Below are 19782 nucleotides of genomic sequence, written 5' to 3'. Positions count from 1 at the left end.
TTTAACTATTTCCTGTCTTCTAATACTTTTGGTGTTGGTCTGCTCTTCTTTTTCTAGGGCTTTGAGCTGTAGTGTTAAGTCGTTTATTTGTTGATTTCTACTTCTTTTGTTGAATGCGCCCCATGAAATAAATCTTCCTCTAAGTACTGCTTTCATAGTGTCCCAGAGATTTTGATATGATGTGTCTTTGTTCTCATTTACTTCTAAGAATTTTTTAATTTCCCTCCTGATGTCTTCTGTTATCCATTCATCGTATAATAGTGTATTATTTAATCTCCAAGTATTGGAGAAGTTTCTGGTTTTTATTCTGTCATTTATTTCTAATTTCAGTCCATTATGATCTGATAGAGTACAAGGTAGTATCTCTATCTTTTTGTATTTGCTAACAGTAGCTTTGTGGCATAAAACATGGTCTATTTTAGAGAAGGATCCATGTGCTGCTGAGAAGAAAGTGTATTCGTTCTTTGTTGGATGATATATTCTATATGTCGGTGAAGTCTAAATTGTTAATTGTGTTATTAAGATCTATGATTTCTTTATTCAATTATTGTTTGGACGAACTGTCCAGCGGTGCGAGAGGTGTGTTAAAATCACCTAGTATTATTGTGTTGTGGTCTATTTGATTTCTGGCATTGACAAGGATTTGTTTGACGTACATGGATGAACCAATGTTCGGGGCATAGATATTTATGATTGTTATGTCTTGCTTCCCTTAAGCAGTATGTAATGTCCTTCTTTATCCCTTCTGACTAGTTTTGGCTTGAAGTCCACATTATCTGAAATGAGGATGGATACTCCAGCTTTTTTGCTGTGTCTGTGTGCATGGTATGTTTTTTCCCATCCTTTCACCTTTAGTCTATGGGTGTCTCTTTCTATGAGATGGGTCTCTTGCAGGCAGCATATTGTTGGATTTTTCTTTTTAATCCAATCTGCCAGTCTATGTCTTTTGATTGATGAGTTCAGGCCATTAATATTCAGGGTTATTATTGTGATATGATTTGTATTCCTAGTCATTGGACTCATTTTTGTTTTTTGACATGATTTGGTTTCTCCTTTATTTGGCTACTCCTTTAGGCTAGTTCCTCCTGTTGCTGATTTACATCATTGTTTTTCATCTCTTCCTCATGGAATATTTTGCTGAGAATGTTCTGTAATGCTGGCTTTCTTTTTGTAAATTCCTTTAGTTTTTGTTTATCATGGAAGGCTCTTATCTCATTGTCAAATCTGAAAGTAAGTTTTGCTGGGTATAAGATTCTTGTTTGGTATCCGTTTTCTTTCAGGGCTTGGTAAATGTTGTTCCAGGCCCTTGTAGCTTTTAGGGTCTGGATTGAAAAATCTGCTGATATTCTTATTGGTTTCCCCCTGAATGTAATCTGATTCTTTTCTCTCACGTCCTTTAAAATTCTGTCTTTATTTTGTATGTTAGGTATTTTCATAATAATGTGCCTTGGTGTAGGTCTTTTGTAATTTTGTATATTTGGAGTCCTATAAGCCTCTTGTACTTGGATTTCCATTTCATTCTTCAGATTTGGGAAATTTTCTGATATTATTTCACTGAATAATTTGTTCATTCCTTTGGTTTGTTTCTCTAAGCCTTCCTCAATCCCAATAATCCTTAAATTTGGCCTCTTCATGATATCCCATAATTTTTGTAGATTCTGTTCATGATTTCTTACCATCTTTTCTGTTTGGTCAATTTTGTTTTCAAGATTAAATATTTTGTCTTCAATATCTGAGGTTCTGTCTTCCAGGTGATCTATCGTATTGGTTATGCTTTCTATGGAGTTTTTACCTTGATTTATTGTTTCCTTCATTTCAAGGATTTCTGTTTGGTTTTTTTTCAGTATCTCTAATTCTTTATTGAAATGTTCTTTTGCTTCCATTATTTGCTCTTTTAACTGTTGATTGGTGCGTTCATTTAATGCCTGCATTTGTTCTTTCATCTCTTCGTTTGCTTCCCGGATTGTTTTAATTATGTACATTCTGAACTCCCTTTCTGACATTTCTTCTGCTGTGCTGTCATTGGGTTTTATTGATATAGTATCTAGGTTTATTTCGGACATTTTCTTCCCTTGTTTTCTCATATTGGTCAGATGTCAGTGAGACTCTGTGATATTGTAGATTTCCTCTATTGGCTTATAGTGTCCCTGTAGATTTCCAGTGTATCACCTTCCAGCCTTCAGTAGCCTGAAGTCTTCGATTAACTTGATAATGTAGTGCTTCCGAAGAATGCTGCCCCTACCCCGCTACTGGTTCCAGGGAGAGAGACCTGGAGAGGTCTCTTGCTGCCCAGCCCTTTTCCCAGAGGCTGCTTGCAGGTCGGAGTCTCCACTGGCTTGGGGACTTGTGGCTGGCTCTGTGTAGACAGGCTGTCACTGGGCGGTCTGCCCCAAGAAGCTAGCCTAGAGAGGCGCTTCCCGCCAGAGGGGGCTGGGCTGCTTGGGGAAGTCCCTGGCGTTCTGTGCTGGTCTCTGAAGCAACCTGCGGGCGGGCCGGAGCTGGCCTCGCTGCTTCTGTGTAGAAGGGCTCTCACTGGGGGGCCTGCTCCTCGAGGCTGGAGAATCTGTCCCTGTGGGAGGAGCCCACTGCCAGAGTGCACAGAGCTGCCTGGGGGAGACTCTATCTGCCCTGACCTACTCTAATAAACCACTCAAATCCGGGCCTGCCGCCCAGCTGAGCTTCACTGGGTGGGGGAGACTCACCCCGTGGTTCTATTTTAGTCCCAGTCTCTTAATGCCTGCCCTTCTTGAATCCTGGGTTCTGGAGTGACTGGAGATGCAGTCACCCTCTAGTCTGCCATCTTGGATCACCCCGTGGAAAAAGCCTGCAGCTGGAGGGGGGCAAGGCTGCCTGGAGAGGTCTCTGGCTGCCCAGCCCTGGTCCCAGAAGCTGCTTGTGGGTCAGAGGTCTCCGCTGGCTTGGGGACTTGTGGCTGGCTCTGCGTCGAGAGGCTCTCACTGGGCGGTCTGCCCAGAGAAGCTAGCCTAGAGACGCGCTTCCCGCGGAGGGGACTGGGCTGCTTGGGGAAGTCCCTCTCATTTTAACATTTTTAAGATATTATATTCATGAACTTTTATCCACAGTACTAGAAGCAATGTAACATTATTTCATATACATACATTTGTATTAATAAGGGAGACTAATATTTTAACAATAAAGTATTTATTCCAGAATCTAACTATCATGTTTTTTATAATAATGCAAGAAAATATGTCTACAGTTAGTGTTTGTTTGAAAAATGGAAATTGTGGGACATAATTCAATTTTAGTTTTCATTATCACTAATACATACAATATGGTAGCAAGTATTTTTAGATTCAAAGCCTTTAGAAACATATATTAAATTTTCTGAAAGAGTACACTATTGATGAAAAACTGTAAGTACTCATTTTGCTACAACATGAATCAGTGAAATAACGGCTTCTTGCTTTTTCAGTCAAGTTGGATCTTCAAATAACTTACTACTAAAAGATTTCTTAAAATCAATGAACTGCTTTTAGCTAGAAGCAAAAACTAAATAATTTCTTATCATGTTTTTGGAAATAAGGAAGAAAATAATCTACATAGAAATTCAGGGATTAAAAAAAGATTACAAAATATTCTGCTGTAGTAATGAATACCAGTAAAGAGTATTCTTGTGAGGCATTATTGTTCTATGTTGAAAGATTATAATCAGTGTTAAAAAAGAAAACAAAAAAAAATAATTTGACTATTTCTTAGATAACATCACAAATTGTGGCTAAACAAGTTTCACATTAATTTCATTTAAAGAAAATATATTCCTGTGAATGCAGAATGTGTGTAAATTATACTCTTGTATAGCGCACATAAAGAAATGAAAGGTGGCAGGTCTTTAAGATATAAAAATGATGGCATTGAGGACTTTTTAATAGAGTACATTTTTATTTATCCCCATCTCCAATTTTTTAATATTTGTGGAAAAACAGGAAGCAGACTTTTGGTGAGAGAGGAGGAAGAAAAGGAAAAAAGCAGTTTATGTCTCAACTCCATGATCTAAGTTTCTTTGTTCTTGGTTAGAAACTTTGCCTCAGAGTTAAACATGATAAGTAAAGTATGCTGGATGAGGGAAAATACTTTGGGTTGTAAATTTACTCAATTTTTCACTAAATGAATGTTTTTATGGTTTGGCTCTGAAGGTTCCTCTAAAATCTCCTGTTAATAGAGTAATATTCAGAAGTGAAATGATTGTGTTATGAGAGCTGTAACCTCATCAGTCCATCCTACTTTGAATGGACTGACTTGGTGACAACTGTAGGCAGGACATGGTTGGAGGAGGTGGGTCACTGGGGGTATGCCCCAGAAGGGTTGTTCTTCCTGTAGCCTCTTCCCTACCCCATCGTGTGCATGCACATTCTCTCTCTCTTGCTCACTGCTTCTGGTAGCAGTTTCCTGAGATACCTTCCTTCACCATGATGTTCTGTTTCACCTTGGACCCAGAGCTAAGGAGTTGGCTGACCACGGACTGAAGCTCTGAAACCCTGAGCCAAAATATACATCCCTCCTCTAAGGTGTTTTTGTTGGCAATCATAATTACTCTGATTTATTATGTGCCACTCCAGATAAAGATAGAAAAGATATATCTTCTCTCAAGTATGCAGCTCACTAACAAGGATCAGAAAAATGCATGACTAAATGTAGTATAATCAAAATGTAATCATATGTATGTACACTAGTTGCTGAAGAAGTACAGAAGTTAAAATTGAGAAAGGACAAAGTAGTCACTGGCAAGAACAGTACAAATAGAGAGAGACAAGAAAAGACAAATAAAAAAACTGAATTTCAATTATCTTGGCATATTTGGAATATAAGACTTAGAGAAAATAAAATGTGATGGAAAGATAGGCAGGACTTTTAATGTTGTGCTAAACAGCTATTTCAAACTAAAGTCATTGGAGGATTTTTTTATATAGTAATAAAACTGAATTTTTTATACTTACAAAAATATTCTTAGAATTAAAAATAATAAAATAATGCAAAGGAGCCAGGTACAGTGATCCAAATAATCTCAACATTTCGGGAGGCTAAGGCAGAAGGATCTGAAGAATAAGACCAGCCTTAGCCACTTCATGAGTCCCTAAGCAACTTAGTAAGGCCCTATCTCAAAAGGGTTGGGATGTACCTCAGTGACAGTGCACCCCTGGGTTCCATCGCTTATTACAAAATAATGAGCAAAGGCCAAGGAAAAATATAAAAATTCATGTAATTATAACTATGATAAGCAATAATAGTTTTTGTTTTATTTCTATTATGAACAGACTGTAAGGGCTCTTTTTTTGCAACATGCCCCTAATACTCATAGGGCACGAAAAAACATTTAGCAAAAATTTCTTAATGACTAAATATCTATACAGACAATTTTTGAAATTGATTGTTTCATATTTTTATGATTGCCCTGGCAGCAATAGGGATGAACAAAAAAATGAAGATGGGGTTAGTAAGATGACTGGAAGGCCACAGCAATAATCCCAGAAAAGTAGGTACACCCAGAAGGTTGTTCCAAAAACTCTTATATGGGAGTCTGCCTTTGTTGGACCACATCTTTTTACATAAAATTGTGACTTGTTCTACTTATATTTAAGCCATCGAATTTTAACAAAATTCTAGTCAGAAGGAAATGATCAGGCTTTCCAGGGCAGCCTAAATATTAGAAACCAGGAATTCTTAATTCTTCTGTTTCCTATATTAAAATTTGCAAAATTATAGTAATATACCCTTAGTTTAAATTATTGAGCCCTTTTATATAGTTTAATAACTTAAAGTCCTTGAACTAATGATAAAAATCATTAAAATCCAATTTCTGACGATTTCTCTGAAGGAAGTTTCTCCTGAGAATTATGGTACAGGGATAGAGACAAGAAACATGGGATTAGAATTCAAGGAACAAAGATCCCAAGTATTTATTTTTTATTAAAATCATAAATTTACATAGGGCAATGTTGTTTGATTCATTCTGTTATTTTTTCCTTTCCCCCCACCCTCCCACCCCTCTTTTCCCTCTATAAAGTCCTTCCTTCCTCCATTCTTACCACCCTCCTTATCTCTAACCCTAAACCTAACCCTAACCCTAACACTAACTAACCCCTCCTACCCATTATATGTCCTCATCCGCTTATCAGCGAGATCATTCGTCCTTTAGTTTTTTGAGATTGGCTTATCTCACTTAGCATGATATCCTACAATTTCATCCATTTGCCTGCAAATGCCATAATTTTATCATTCTTCATGGCGGAGTAATATTCCATTGTATATATATGCCACAGTTTCTCTATCCATTCATCAACTGAAGGGCATCTAGGTTGGTTCCACAATCTGGCTATAGTGAATTGAGCAGCTATGAACATTGATGTGACTGTATCTCTGTAGTATGCTGATTTTAAGTCCTTTGGGTATAGGCCAAGGAGTGGGATAGCTGGGTCAAATGGTGGTTCCATTCCAAGCTTTCTGAGGAATCTCCATACTGCTTTCCAGAGTGGCTGCACTAATTTGCAACCACACCAGCAATGTATGAGTGTACCTTTTTCCCCACATTCTCGCCAACACCTATTGTTGCTTGTGTTCTTGATAATCGCCATTCTAATTGGGGTGAGATGAAATCTTAGGGTAGTTTTGATTTGCATTTCTCTTCTTACTAGAGATGCTGAACATTTTTTCATATATCTGTTGATTGCTTGTACATCTTCTTCTGTGAAGTGTCTGTTCATTTCCTTAGCCCATTTGTTGATTGGATTATTTATATTCTTGGTGTAGAGTTTTTTGAGTTCTTTATAGATTCTGGAAATTAGCGCTCTATCTGAAGTATGAGTGGCAAAGATATTCTCCCACTCTGTAGGCTCTGTAGGCTCTCTCTTCACATTACTGATAGTTTCCTTTGCTGAGAGAAAGCTTTTTAGTTTGAATCTATCCCAGTTGTTGATTCTTGCTTTTATTTCTTGGGCTATGGGAGATGAAAAGATCTCCCATGTTCTTGGATAGGCAGAATTAATATTGTCAAAATGGCTATACTACCAAAAGTGCTATACAGATTCAATACAATTCCAATTAAAATCCCAATGATGTACCTTACAGAAATAGAGCAAGCAATTATGAAATTCATCTGGAAGAATAAGAAAACCAGAATAGCTAAAGCAATCCTCAGTAGAAAGAGCGAAGCAGGGGGTATCACAATACCAGAACTTCAACTATATTACAAAGCCATAGTAACAAAAACAGCATGGTATTGGTACCAAAATAGACAGGTAGATCAATGGTACAGAATAGAGAACATGGACACAAACCCAAATAAATACAATTTTCTCATACTAGACAAAGGTACCAAAAATATGCAATGGAGAAAACATAGCCTCTTCAACAAATGGTGCTGGGAAAACTGGAAATCCATATGCAACATAATGATATTAAACCCCTATCTCTCACCCTGCACAAAACTCAACTCAAAATGGATCAAGGACCTCAGAATCAGACCAGAGACCCTGCATCTTATAGAAGAAAAAGTAGGTCCAAACCTTCAACTTGTTGGTTTAGGATCAGACTTCCTTAACAGACTCCCATAGCCCAAGAAATAAAACCAAGTATTCTTAGTGTTGATCTGAACCTGATATCCTTTAGCCTTTTTAGAATTTTTAAATATGAAAGTCAGAACCTTCTTTTGTGACTAAGTCCAAGTTAAACTTGGATATTTGGAAAAGGGTACTTCCTACTTTCCATGGGAAACAAGACTAAACTGAACTGACATGGATCAATAAAGTAGAATATACTAAGCAGTTTTATATTCCCATTGGCATGTTAGGGACTTAAGGAGAGTAGTACCCTCAGGCCGTAGGAAGCCTAGCATATATCTGTAAATAGCCCAATAATTTCTGTGGGTAAATAGTTTTCAAAGAGGGAACAGGAATATCTATGGAAATGAGAAGTCAGGGAAAACACATTGAAGAATGGTTAATGAACAAAGAAAATATGTCCCATTCACTTTGCTTTCATGAGGATGATTCTTGTGTCCACAACAGCTTTGTTTTTTAACAAAGGTCCTTTAGATCAATGACCTTCAAAGCAAGTCCATGAATCAGGGCTGGTTTGTGAACTATTTATTCACCTGCTTGAGACCAGAAATTGACAGTAAACATTGACATTGCCTGAATATACAAGTACCTGATCTGTGTCTGTAAAAACTTTTTGTGTTTAATTTTGTATGGAAATATTTTCTGGTTTATGTAAGAGTGTTATAAATGGAATACACAATGACAAAATATTCTGAAATGTTAAATAGATTAAGAAATTTATAGTAGAAATAAATCTCACATTGCTTACATCCTTGAAAAATGATCTTGCTGGAACAAAAGTGAAAAGATCTACTGTGTTTAAATAATAATAAAAAATAATTATGTAAACCACATTATATGTGCTAAATTAAAATTATTTCCTCGCCATATAATAACATAGGTAAAGATCATAAAAAACTAATACTGTATGCTGAGGTAAGATGTTGATCTTGAAGGAAAGTTTTATTGCAAATCTTTGAAGTATGCAGTGGACTTTTAGTTTTACTAATGGTAAACACTTGGTCTCAAGCCTATAAATGTGAAGACTGGACATAGACAATTTTTTCAGTATTTTTAAATGGTCTTCATATATTCGTGCAGCTAAAGAATGTTGCTTTTCCATGACAAATAAGATCTAAAGGAAGTGGCTTGAAAAAAATGATCTAAAGTAAAAAAGTCAGATGTAAAGGACAGAGTTTCTACTGATTAATGTGACAATGTCTACATCAAGAACTCAACAATTATCAGTGAAGTAGATGATTATCTTGACACTGCATATTTGCAAAATGTTCCAACAAATGTCTTACAAATTCACACATTGTAAGATGTAAACAGGAAAGTCAAAGATCAGGAATCAACCCCTTAAATAAAAAGACAATGTATATTTTAAAGGTATATTTTTCAAAGTGGATCCTGAGAAGGGATTAAAAATTATTTTTGAAAATACAGAATCCCTTGTTTTGTCTTGGATAACTAATGAGAAGAAATTAAAAAATTAATAAAGAAGTTAAAGGACATTTTGAACTTGCCAAAACTACTCCAAAATTTCTTCCAGTATTCCACAAGCATACCTATATGATACTGGTTTCTCTACTGTGATATTAACATTTCAAAATAAGATAGAAGATTACCTATTGTAACATCCCCATCAATTCAACTTAGTTTAGAATAGTGCACCATAATCAATCTCATGAATATTAAATATCAATATACAACTGGGCACAGTAACACAGGCCTTTAGTCCCAGCAACTCAAGAGACTGAGGCAGGAGGATCACAAGTTCAAGGTCATCCTGGCAACTTAGACCTTGTTTCAAAATAAAAAAGGTTGGTAGTGTAGCTCAGTGGTAGAGCACCCCTGGGTTCAATCCCAAATACTGAAAAAATAAAAAAAGTGTGCAGTGTGTGTGTGTGTGTGTGTGTGTGTGTGTGTGTGTGTGTGTGTATCTCAACAGAGATCATTCAAAATGTATATATAGGTATTGACAATGAGAACATTTCCTTTATAGCTCTTCTCTTAACTAAACAAAGCATTATGGATGCAATAGTGATTCCTCATCGATTTTAGTGTACATCATATAATATCACACATTTCCTTTCCTCCTATTATGTTTGTCTTCATATCTATTGAATTTATACAATCTTATACCTATTGAATCAAATAATATTACTTTAGATTAAGTAGAGGAGAGTGAAAGGAGGGATACAGTGATAGGAAAGACAGAATGAAACAGACATTATTACCTTATGTACATACATGACTGCATGAACGATGTGATTCTACAATATGTACAATCAGAAAAATGAGAAATTATACCCCACTTATCTATGACATATCAAAGTACATAAATGCATTCTATTGTCATGTATAACTAATTAGAATAATTTTTTTAAATTGTATTTTTGAGGTCTATTATTCCATACTTCAAGTAATTCATTTTTAGTGTATCTTACAAAAAACTACTGTCAGAAATGACTGGACAAAAACACTGTTTATCGCCCTCAACAATTGACAAACATTGGTTTACTTATGTCTGTTTCCCCAACCCACATGCATCTCTGCCTCATGTATTGAAGCAACTGTAAAGTGGGTAGGAGGCCAAAAGTAATCTGAACTCCTATTTCCTTGTATGATATATTAAATACACCAAGTTACCACACATGTGATCAGGTTATTTTGGTAAATTCTCATTTTGCCTTTTGCTTTTTTCCTATTCCAAGTACAAAGTGATACCCTTAGCATCTCCTTATGTAAGATAACTTTTTTTTTTATGCCGAGCAAAACTTAAGATTTTTTTTTTTTTTTGGTAGAAGTTTAAATCTAAGAAAATGGTTAGTCCAGTTGCTTTTCATCACAGAAAAGGAGGAATGCCTTCAACTGCAGCAGAGAGAGAGAACCCCACTAAACAATGCAGACCAGAGGAGCAGAATAGAAGTACAAGAAGCAAACAAAAAGCAGCATCCTGAAAGTGAGAATGACAGAGCACTATCCTGTCTACTCACAGGTAGAGGGCTGCTAACTGGCAGAGAAATGACCAGGAGGCCGAGTGAGACAAATGCATTAGCTTGAGGTTTTTCCGAAGGTCGAATATGGCTAAGTATCAGTAATTTCATATGACTCAATCTATTTAATTTAAACATGGATTAATTTGACATAGTCTGACAATGCTTCTCATCATGTGCAGTTCATATCTCAGAATTTACTCATGCTTTAATAAAGATGATTTTGGTTTTGAATAGACCTGGGTATACTATATTAGTTATTCATTCATTCTGTGTGTAGGGCAGGGAGGGAAGGGGTGGCAGAGATGGCAGGATCAGATCAATAAAAAAGAATCTCAAATGCCTTATCTTAACCAGAAAAATTCTTCACCAGGGATTACATGGCCAGTGCCATTAGTAGAGCAGAAGAATTACTGTTTCAATGTCAAATCCTCTTGTAAAACATTTCAGGACTCCCTAATTTGTACTTTCCAACCACACATCCTACTCTAAGAATAAATGAGCCACAACATAAGGCAGTTTTGTCTCTTGATTCCAATGCTAAGGTCCCTAATATATATACATATACATACATACATATATGGATATATTTTATATATGATGGAGTTGATGAAATTCTCAATACCCTCATTTTGAAAGATAAAATTGGAGGTAAGAATATAATAATTAATGAACCTCTTTATGTGTAAGACATTGTTCTAGACATTTCACATGTTTTATTTAACTTAATGAGCAGACAGCTTAATCATTGGAATAATTTATTAGCAGTAAAAATGTGATAAAAATTTATGCTGGAAATTTCAAAAACCAAGTAATATAATAAGCTGCACATTTCTCACTTCTTCAATTTCATTTACATTCTAACACCTAACTAATATACATATAATGACTTTGTTTTGGTCAATATAAAGACTAATCTGATGTAGAAGTATGATCAATATTGGAATTTGAGGGTCACTTATTTTTCAAGTGTGTAACATTATTGACTTTATGAAGGTTATGGCTTATGAAATACAGAATATACCTGAAAAAGATGCATTTGGATAGAAACCATTTTCCATGTTAAAGTAATATTAACTAATAGAGAAGAAATAATGATCAGAGACATTTTTTGGACAACCTCTAGATCTTGATATGAACTTTTATCCTCCCTGAACATAACTGGAGTTGGCAGGCCTATGGGAGCTGGCTGGGGAGAGGACTAGGAAACCAAAACCATATTCTCCCTCCCCACCCCACTGATATTTGCTGTGACCACAAACCAACTACAATCTGCATCTTTAGAATTGTAAGAGAAAAAAACTCAAGAAAAAAGGAAATATAGAAATAGAAAGGTAGATAGGACACTGAAGTGTGAAGAAATCTTCTGAATAATTTGCTCTGAAATCAAAAGAGGAGGAGAGGAGGAAAGATGACAGAGTAGAGGAGGCGGTTTCTAAGCTGCTCCATGGTGTGAGACCACAGTAGCCGATATATAGCTTCCCAGTGAGGTGGGTGGAAAAGGGGAAAGGGATTTCACTGGGATTTAATGCTGGACACTCAGAGCAGCCTGGGAACTCAGAAGGAGGTTAGATATGATAAAGAAGAAAGGATACCACCTCTGGTAGTGACTGCCAGAGCTGCCCGCCATGGGCACAGTTGGGAGACGGACTAGTCTTGGTACAGAAAAATCTGGTATCAAACATACTGCCTATCTGATTCAGAGACTGAGTTGCATAATGACTCATGCTTGAAAGACACTTCATATTTCCCAATTGTTCATGGAGAGCTGAGGCAGAAGCCATCCTGAGGTGGCTACAGGAACTGAGAAATCTGAGTTGGGTCCAATACACAGTCCTGACAGACACCTGCCACATGACTGAGACTGTACCTAATAAACCAAGAGAAAAGTAGGCATGGAGGGTATTTACTAGGGAGAATATGGGTCAGAGAGACTGGGGAAAGTCTGGCTCCCTTCCTGCTTTGAGTCTGGCAGCTCTCAGTAGCAGCTGGCTTGGGCTGAGAATTTGAAAATGTGGGTGTGACTGTGCTTGGGGAGTAAGCTCAGGAAGCCAGGGAAGGCACAATTCATGGGCAGATAAAGAGGTGAAGGATTGGCTCCTCTACCTCATGAGTGGAGCCTTGGGGAGACTCCTGGGGTTCCGTGTCCCAGTGTAGATCAGCAGGTGCTGGGCCCTGGAGGTGCACTGATTTAACATCTCCAGATCAGTCACAACTCATTGCAACAAATGGGATCTGACTAGAATAAAGTTCTGCCTCTGGGAACTCCAAAAAACTGTTCACAGAACTCAGCAGCAACTCCATCCTGGGATTGGAGCTGAGAATTTTTTAACTCCAACTGGCAACTTTGTGAGCAACACAAAAAGAGAAAGGGCTTGACAGCCCTTGGTCACTATTCTTTTGCTCAAGAAGAAACAGAGACTTTTTCAAAATGGAAGAATAGAAACTGTTGCTTTCCTGGTTGCTCCATGGCATGAAAGCACATAGTTTCTCATCAAGGTGGGTGAAGAGCAAAGAGGGAATTTACTGGGAATTAATACTGGACATTGCAAGCAGATTGGGGACTCAGGAGGTTGGATATAATAATACCCAGTATCACCACCATTGCCACCAGTGGCAGTGTCAGCCAGAGTGATCCCCCACTGACCCACACCCCCACCCCCCAGAGCAAAGTGGAGGGAAGGGAATAAAAGGAATCTGTATTTTCAGGAGGCCTGAGGTGTGTCTGGGTATGAAGAGATCAGAGATCAAAGACACTGCCTGACAAACCCGAAAGGCATGCTGCAAAACATCCCTATGCAGGAAAGAAGCTGCATCTCTCCCAGTTGCCTAGGGAGAACAGAGAAATGAACCATTTGGCAGTCACAGTGCAGGGGCCAGCAGCTTGGGGAACAGATTCCTGCTTGAGCTTGGCCCAAAACATAGGCCAGGCATACCCATGTCATACACAGACAGAGTGTTCCTAAGTGACCAGCAGAAAATAAACATGGAAAGGAGTATACACATGGGGAGGGGGTCATGGAAACACTCAGCTCCACTTTGCCTCTCCAATCTAGTCACTTTCAGGACCCACTGGGAGAGACACACCCAGCCATGAATTCAAAAGGATAGAGGGCAGAGGTGATTGAGTTTGAAGAGGGAACTTGAGTGACCAGGAAACACTGGGTCCACAGGAAACAGAAGACTAAGGATTGGATCCTATACCACACAAGGGGAACCCAGGGGAGCTCTCTGGGTGCAATCTCCCAGCATGGACCAGCAACTCTTGGGCCCTAGAAGTGCACTGATTCAAAATCTTCACACAAATTGCCATTCAGTGAAGAACCTGGAGATGACCTAAGCATAAAGTCCACCTCCCTGGAGTTCTGCCTATGGGATTTCCTCTCACAGAAAATTGTAGTGACCCTGCCCAAGGATAAAGAAGACATCAGATTCCAGTACACCCTACTCAACACTGCTGAGAAGGGAAGCTGAGAATCTTTTGAACTCCAATGAAAATAATTCTTTAACTTTCCATACAGATCTTTTTCTTTTAAGTTTCTTTTTTCTTTTCTGTTTAATTTTGACCTGAATGATTCATGGACAGTTATACATATTCATATTTGTTTCTTTTTCTCATAGCTAGCATTTGATGAAGGCACTTATTTTTCATGGATCAATAATTTGAGGACTAGGATGTTTAATATATTTCAGACTATTTTTTATTTTTAATTTTTATTTTATATATTTTTTCTCTCACTTATGTTTCCCTTGATCCTCTCTTTTCTTCTACTAACAGCCAATCTCTATTATTCTTCCACTCTTCTTTTAAATTTTTACTCCTATTTTCTCTCTCCTCCCGTATAATCATCAGATCCGACATATTTCTGTTCTCTCCGTCTCTTCACCATTTGAAATTGTAAACTCTTTTGTAAACTTATTGTTTTAAATATGGGCAATAACTGATTACAACATTGTGTTTATTGTGGCAATTAACATTGTAGATGTCACAGCAGGAACTATTTGGTTTAATGTTGCATATTATTTGCACTGGTTGTTGTTATTATTTGTCTCCCTTAAACAATGAGGGACTGGAAACCTTCAGGGACAGTATAGGTCCACAGGGTAAAAATTCTACTGTCTCACATCCATATTGATAGGTAGACACACAACATGAAAAAGCAAGAGAACAATTCACCCCAAGCAAACCAAAATATTTCAATAACAGAATCCATAAACAACACAGTGGAAGAATTTTGAGAGAAGTTTAGAATGTTCACAGTTAAACTAATCTGTGAGGTAAAGGACAATGTAAGGAGTGATGTTGGAAAAATACATGTAATAAAAGATCATGTACATAAAGAGACAGGGACTCTGAAAAAAAATCAAGTGGAAGTCCTCAAGATGAAGAAAAAAATAAACCAAATTAAAATTTCAATGGAAATCATCATCAGAAGAACAGACCATTGGAAGACAGAGTTTTAGGCAATGAATACAAACTATGTAATCTTAAAAATAAAGTTGAACATGGAGAAAAGATGTTAAGAGACCATGAACAGATTTACAAGAAAAGTGGGATAAATGGAAAAGACCAAATTTAATATTTGGATAGATGACGGCTTGGAGATACCAATGAAAGGAATGCACAATCTTTTCAATGAAATAATACCTGAAATTTCCTCAAACCTAAAGAATTAAATGAAAAAATCAAATATAGGAGGCTTATACAAATTAATTTTGTAAATATACAAAATTACAACAGGTTCATTCCAAGGTAAATTATTATGAAAATGCCTAACATACAGAATAAGGATGAATGTTAAAGCCTGACAAGAGAAAAATAACAGGTCACATTTAGAAGTAAACTAAGCTGAATCTCACCTGATTTCTCAAACCAGATGCTAAAAGATAGCTACCAAGCTCTGAAAGAAAATGGATGTAACAAGAATGCTATACCCTGCAAAATTTAGCTTCAGAATGAATTATGAAATAAAAATTTCAACAATAAACAAAAGTTAAATTCACTTCTAGAAAGCCTGCTGTACAAAACATACTCAACAAAGTATTTCATAAATAAATAAAAAAATAAAAATTAGCAGAGGAAGAAACATTAGAAGAAATATTAGAAGAATCAGAGAATCTAATTCAACTTAAGAACAAAATATTAATCAAAATGATGGAAGAAAAATCATTTCTTAATGTAACATTGAATATAAATGGTTTAAAGTCATCAATGAAAAGACACAGACTGGAAGATTGGATTAAAAAACAAGACCCAACAATATGCTGTCTCCAAGTGACTCTCTTCATAGGCAAAGACATTCACAGACTGAAAGTAAAAAAGATGGGAAAGGACATACCACTCTCATGGATCTTGTAAACAAGCAAAGGTTATCTCATCAGATAAAGTGAACTTCAAGTCAAATTAATAAGACTAGACAAAGAAGGTTATTTCATAATGCTTAAGGGACTCATACAAGAAATAATCAAATATGCAAATATGCCCCAAGTAAGGGAGCATTTATATACAAACACTTCTCAATTTCAAGAATCAAATAAAACACAATACAATAATGCTAGGTGACTTTAATACATCCTTGTCATCAATGGATAGATCTTCCAAACAAAAATTTAAAAAAAAAAACCTACAAAACTAAAAAATATAATTCATATTTCAGATTTAACAGACATATATAGAATATTTTATCCATCAATGACTTATTAAACTCTCTTCTCAGCAGCACATGGATCATTTAATAGAGTATCTTAGGCCACAAGGCAACTCTCAGCAAATACAAAAAAAAAAAAAAAAAAAAAAAAATAGAGATGATACCTTGTATTCTATCAGAACATAATGGAATAAAAAAGGGAAATCAGTAAGATAAAAAATAGAAATTACTCACACCTGGAGACTAAATAATATATTATTGAATGATGGGTGAATAGAAGAAATCAGGGATGAAATAAAAAAATACTGAGAGGTAAATGAGAATAGTATGACACAACCTATCAAAATCTCTGGAACACTATGAAGGCAGTTTTAAGAGGAAAGTAAATAGCATCATGCTCATACATTAAAATAATAGGAAGACAAACAATAAGAAATTTAACACTACACCTCAAGGCCCTAGAAAAAGAACAATTCAACAACAAAATCAAGGCAGGAAAAAATTAAAATCAGCACCAAAATCAATGAAATTGATATTTAAAAATTTTTTGAAAAAAATTTCTGAAACAAAAAGCTAGTTCTTTGAAAGAATAATTAATGAACTTTTTAGTTAAGCTAATTAAAAGAAAGCAGGGAAAACAAATTATTAAAATCTGTGATGAAAAAGAAAACATCACACAGATACTACTAAAATACAGAGGATTATCAGAAACTATTTTGAAAATTTATACTCCAATAAACCAGAAAATCTTGAAGACAATGACAAATTCCTAGAGACATATGACCTACCCAAATTGAACCAGAAGGATTTAGAAAATCTAAAAAGATCAATTTAAACTAATGAAATTGAAGATGCCATGAAAAGCCTAGCAACAAGGAAAAACACAGGAATGGATGGATTCTTATCCCAGTTCTACCACACTGTTAAAAAAAGAACTAACACCAAACATTTCTCAAATTATTCCACAAATTAGAAGAATAGGGAGCCCTTCCAAACTCATTCTATGAAGCTAGTATCACCCTGATATCAAAACCAGACTAAGACACATCAAGGAAACACAACTTAAGATCAATAGACTTGATGAAAATAGATGAGAAATTCTTAACACTGGCAAACCACATACAAAAACAGTTAAAAGTCAGTGCACATGATTGAGTGGGTTTCATTCCAGGGATGTAATGTTGGTTCAACGTACAGAAATCAATAAATGTAACTCACCACATAAAGAGACTTAAAGACAAGAATCAATGATTATTTCAACAGATGCGGAAAAAGCATTTCACATTCTAAACACTAGGAAAACTAGGGATAGTAGCAACATACCTCAACATTGTAAAAGGTATATATGTTAAACCCAAGATCATCATCATACTAAATGGAGAAAAACTGAAAGCATTCTTTGTAAAAATGGGAACAAGACAGGGATGCCCTCTATCACCACTTCTATTCAACACAGTCCTTGAAACTCTAGCCAGAGCAATTAGGCAAAAGAAAGAAATCAAAGGGATAAGAATAGGAAAAGAGCTTAAACTATTTTTTGGCCAAGGACATGATCCTATATTTAGAGGACTCATAAAACTCCACTCAAAAACTTCTAGAACCCATAAATGAATTCAGCACAGTAGCAAGATACAAAATTAACACCCAGAAATCATTTGTATTCCTATACTCCAATGATGAATCAGCAAAGAGAAATTAAGAAATCTATCCCATTCACAGTAGCCTCAAAAAAAAAAGGTACTTGGGTATCAATCTAATAAGAGAGGTGAAGGACCTCTACAATGAAAATCATAGAACACTAAAGAAATTGAAGAACACTTTAGAAGATGGAAAGACCTCCCATTTTCTTGGATAGGCATAATTGATGTTGTCAAAATGGCCATACTACTAAAAGAACTATACATATTTAATGCAAATTCTATTAAAATTTCAATGAGATTCTACATAGAAATAGAAAAATCAGTCATGAAATTCATTTGGAAAAGAATCCCAAAATAGCCAAAATAATCTTTAGCAAAAAAAGTGAGCCATGATTCAGACCTGAAATTATACCACAGAGCTATAGTAACAAAATCAGCCTGGTATTGGCACCAAAACAAGCAAGACAACAAATGTAATGGAAGACAAATGAAATCAAAGACACAGAGACAAACTCACATATACAGTTATTTTATACTAGACAAAGGCACCTAACATACAGTAAAGATACCCTCTTCAACAAATGGTGCTAGAAAAACTGGAAATCTGTATGTAGAAAAATGAAATTTAACCCCTATTTCTCACTCTGCACAAAACTCAGTGCAAAGTGAATCAAAGACCTATGTATCAGACCAGTAATCCTGCAAACACTAGAAGAAAAGATAGGCCCTAAACTCCAACATATCCGCTCAGGAACTGACTTCCTTAAGAGACCCCGAAGTGTAAGAAATAAAACCAATAATCAACAAATGGGATGGCATCAAACTAAAAGTCTTCTTCACATCAAAGGAAATATTCAAGAGCATGAAGATAGCACCTATAGGATGGGAGAAAATCTTTGTCGCCTGCACCTCAGATAGGGAATTAATTTCCAGGATACACAAAGAATTCAAAAACCTAGCACCAAAAAAAAAAAAAAAAAAAAAAAAAAAAAAAAAAAAAAAAAAAAAATCAGGCCAATCAATACATGGGTAATGGAACTAAACAGATTCTTCTCAAAAGAAGAAATATGATCAGTCAACAAATAAATGAAAAATGTTCAATATCTAATTAGAAAAATGCAAATTAAAACTACACTGAGATTTCACCTCACTCCAGTCAGACTGGCAATTATCAAGAATACAAGTAACAATAAACATTGGTGAAGATGTGGAGAAAAGGGTACACTCATACATTGTTGGTGGGACTGCAAACGGGTGCAACTACTCTGGAAAGCAGTATGGTAGTTCCTCAAAAAACTAGAAATGGAACCACCCTATGACCAAGCCATTCCACTCTTAAGTATATATCCAAAGGACTTAAAATCAGCATACTACAGTCATACAGCCACATCAATGTTTATAACAGCTTGGATCATAATAGCTAAGCTATGGAGTCAACCTAGGTGCCCTTCAACAGATGAATGAATAAAGAAAATGTGGCATATACACGTAATGGAGTATTATTCCGCCACAAAGAATGACTTTATGACATTTGCTGGTAAATGTATGGATCTGGAGACTACCATTCTAAGTGAAATAAACCACCCCCCAAAAACTAAATTTTGAATGTTTGGTCTGATATGCAGAAGCTAACCCACAATAAGGGGGATTAGTGAGGTGAAGAATAGAAGTTCGTTGGATAAGACAAAGGGAATGAAGGGAAGGGAGTGGGGATAGGAAAAAAAAGACAGTGGAATCAATCTGACATATTGTGCCTATGTACACACATGAATATACCATAGTGAATCTCACTGTCATGTACACCCACAAGAATAAAGTCCTAATTAGAATAAGATATATTCCATGTCTATATAATTATATCAAGATGAACTCTACTATCATGTATAACTAAAAAGAACCAATAAAAAAATTATGAAAAGTAACAAGTCAGCAAAAA

Source organism: Sciurus vulgaris (assembly GCF_902686455.1).
Source record: "Sciurus vulgaris genome assembly, chromosome: 8".
In the NCBI taxonomy this organism is placed as follows: Eukaryota; Metazoa; Chordata; class Mammalia; order Rodentia; family Sciuridae; genus Sciurus; species Sciurus vulgaris.
This window is presented reverse-complemented; position numbering follows the sequence as displayed.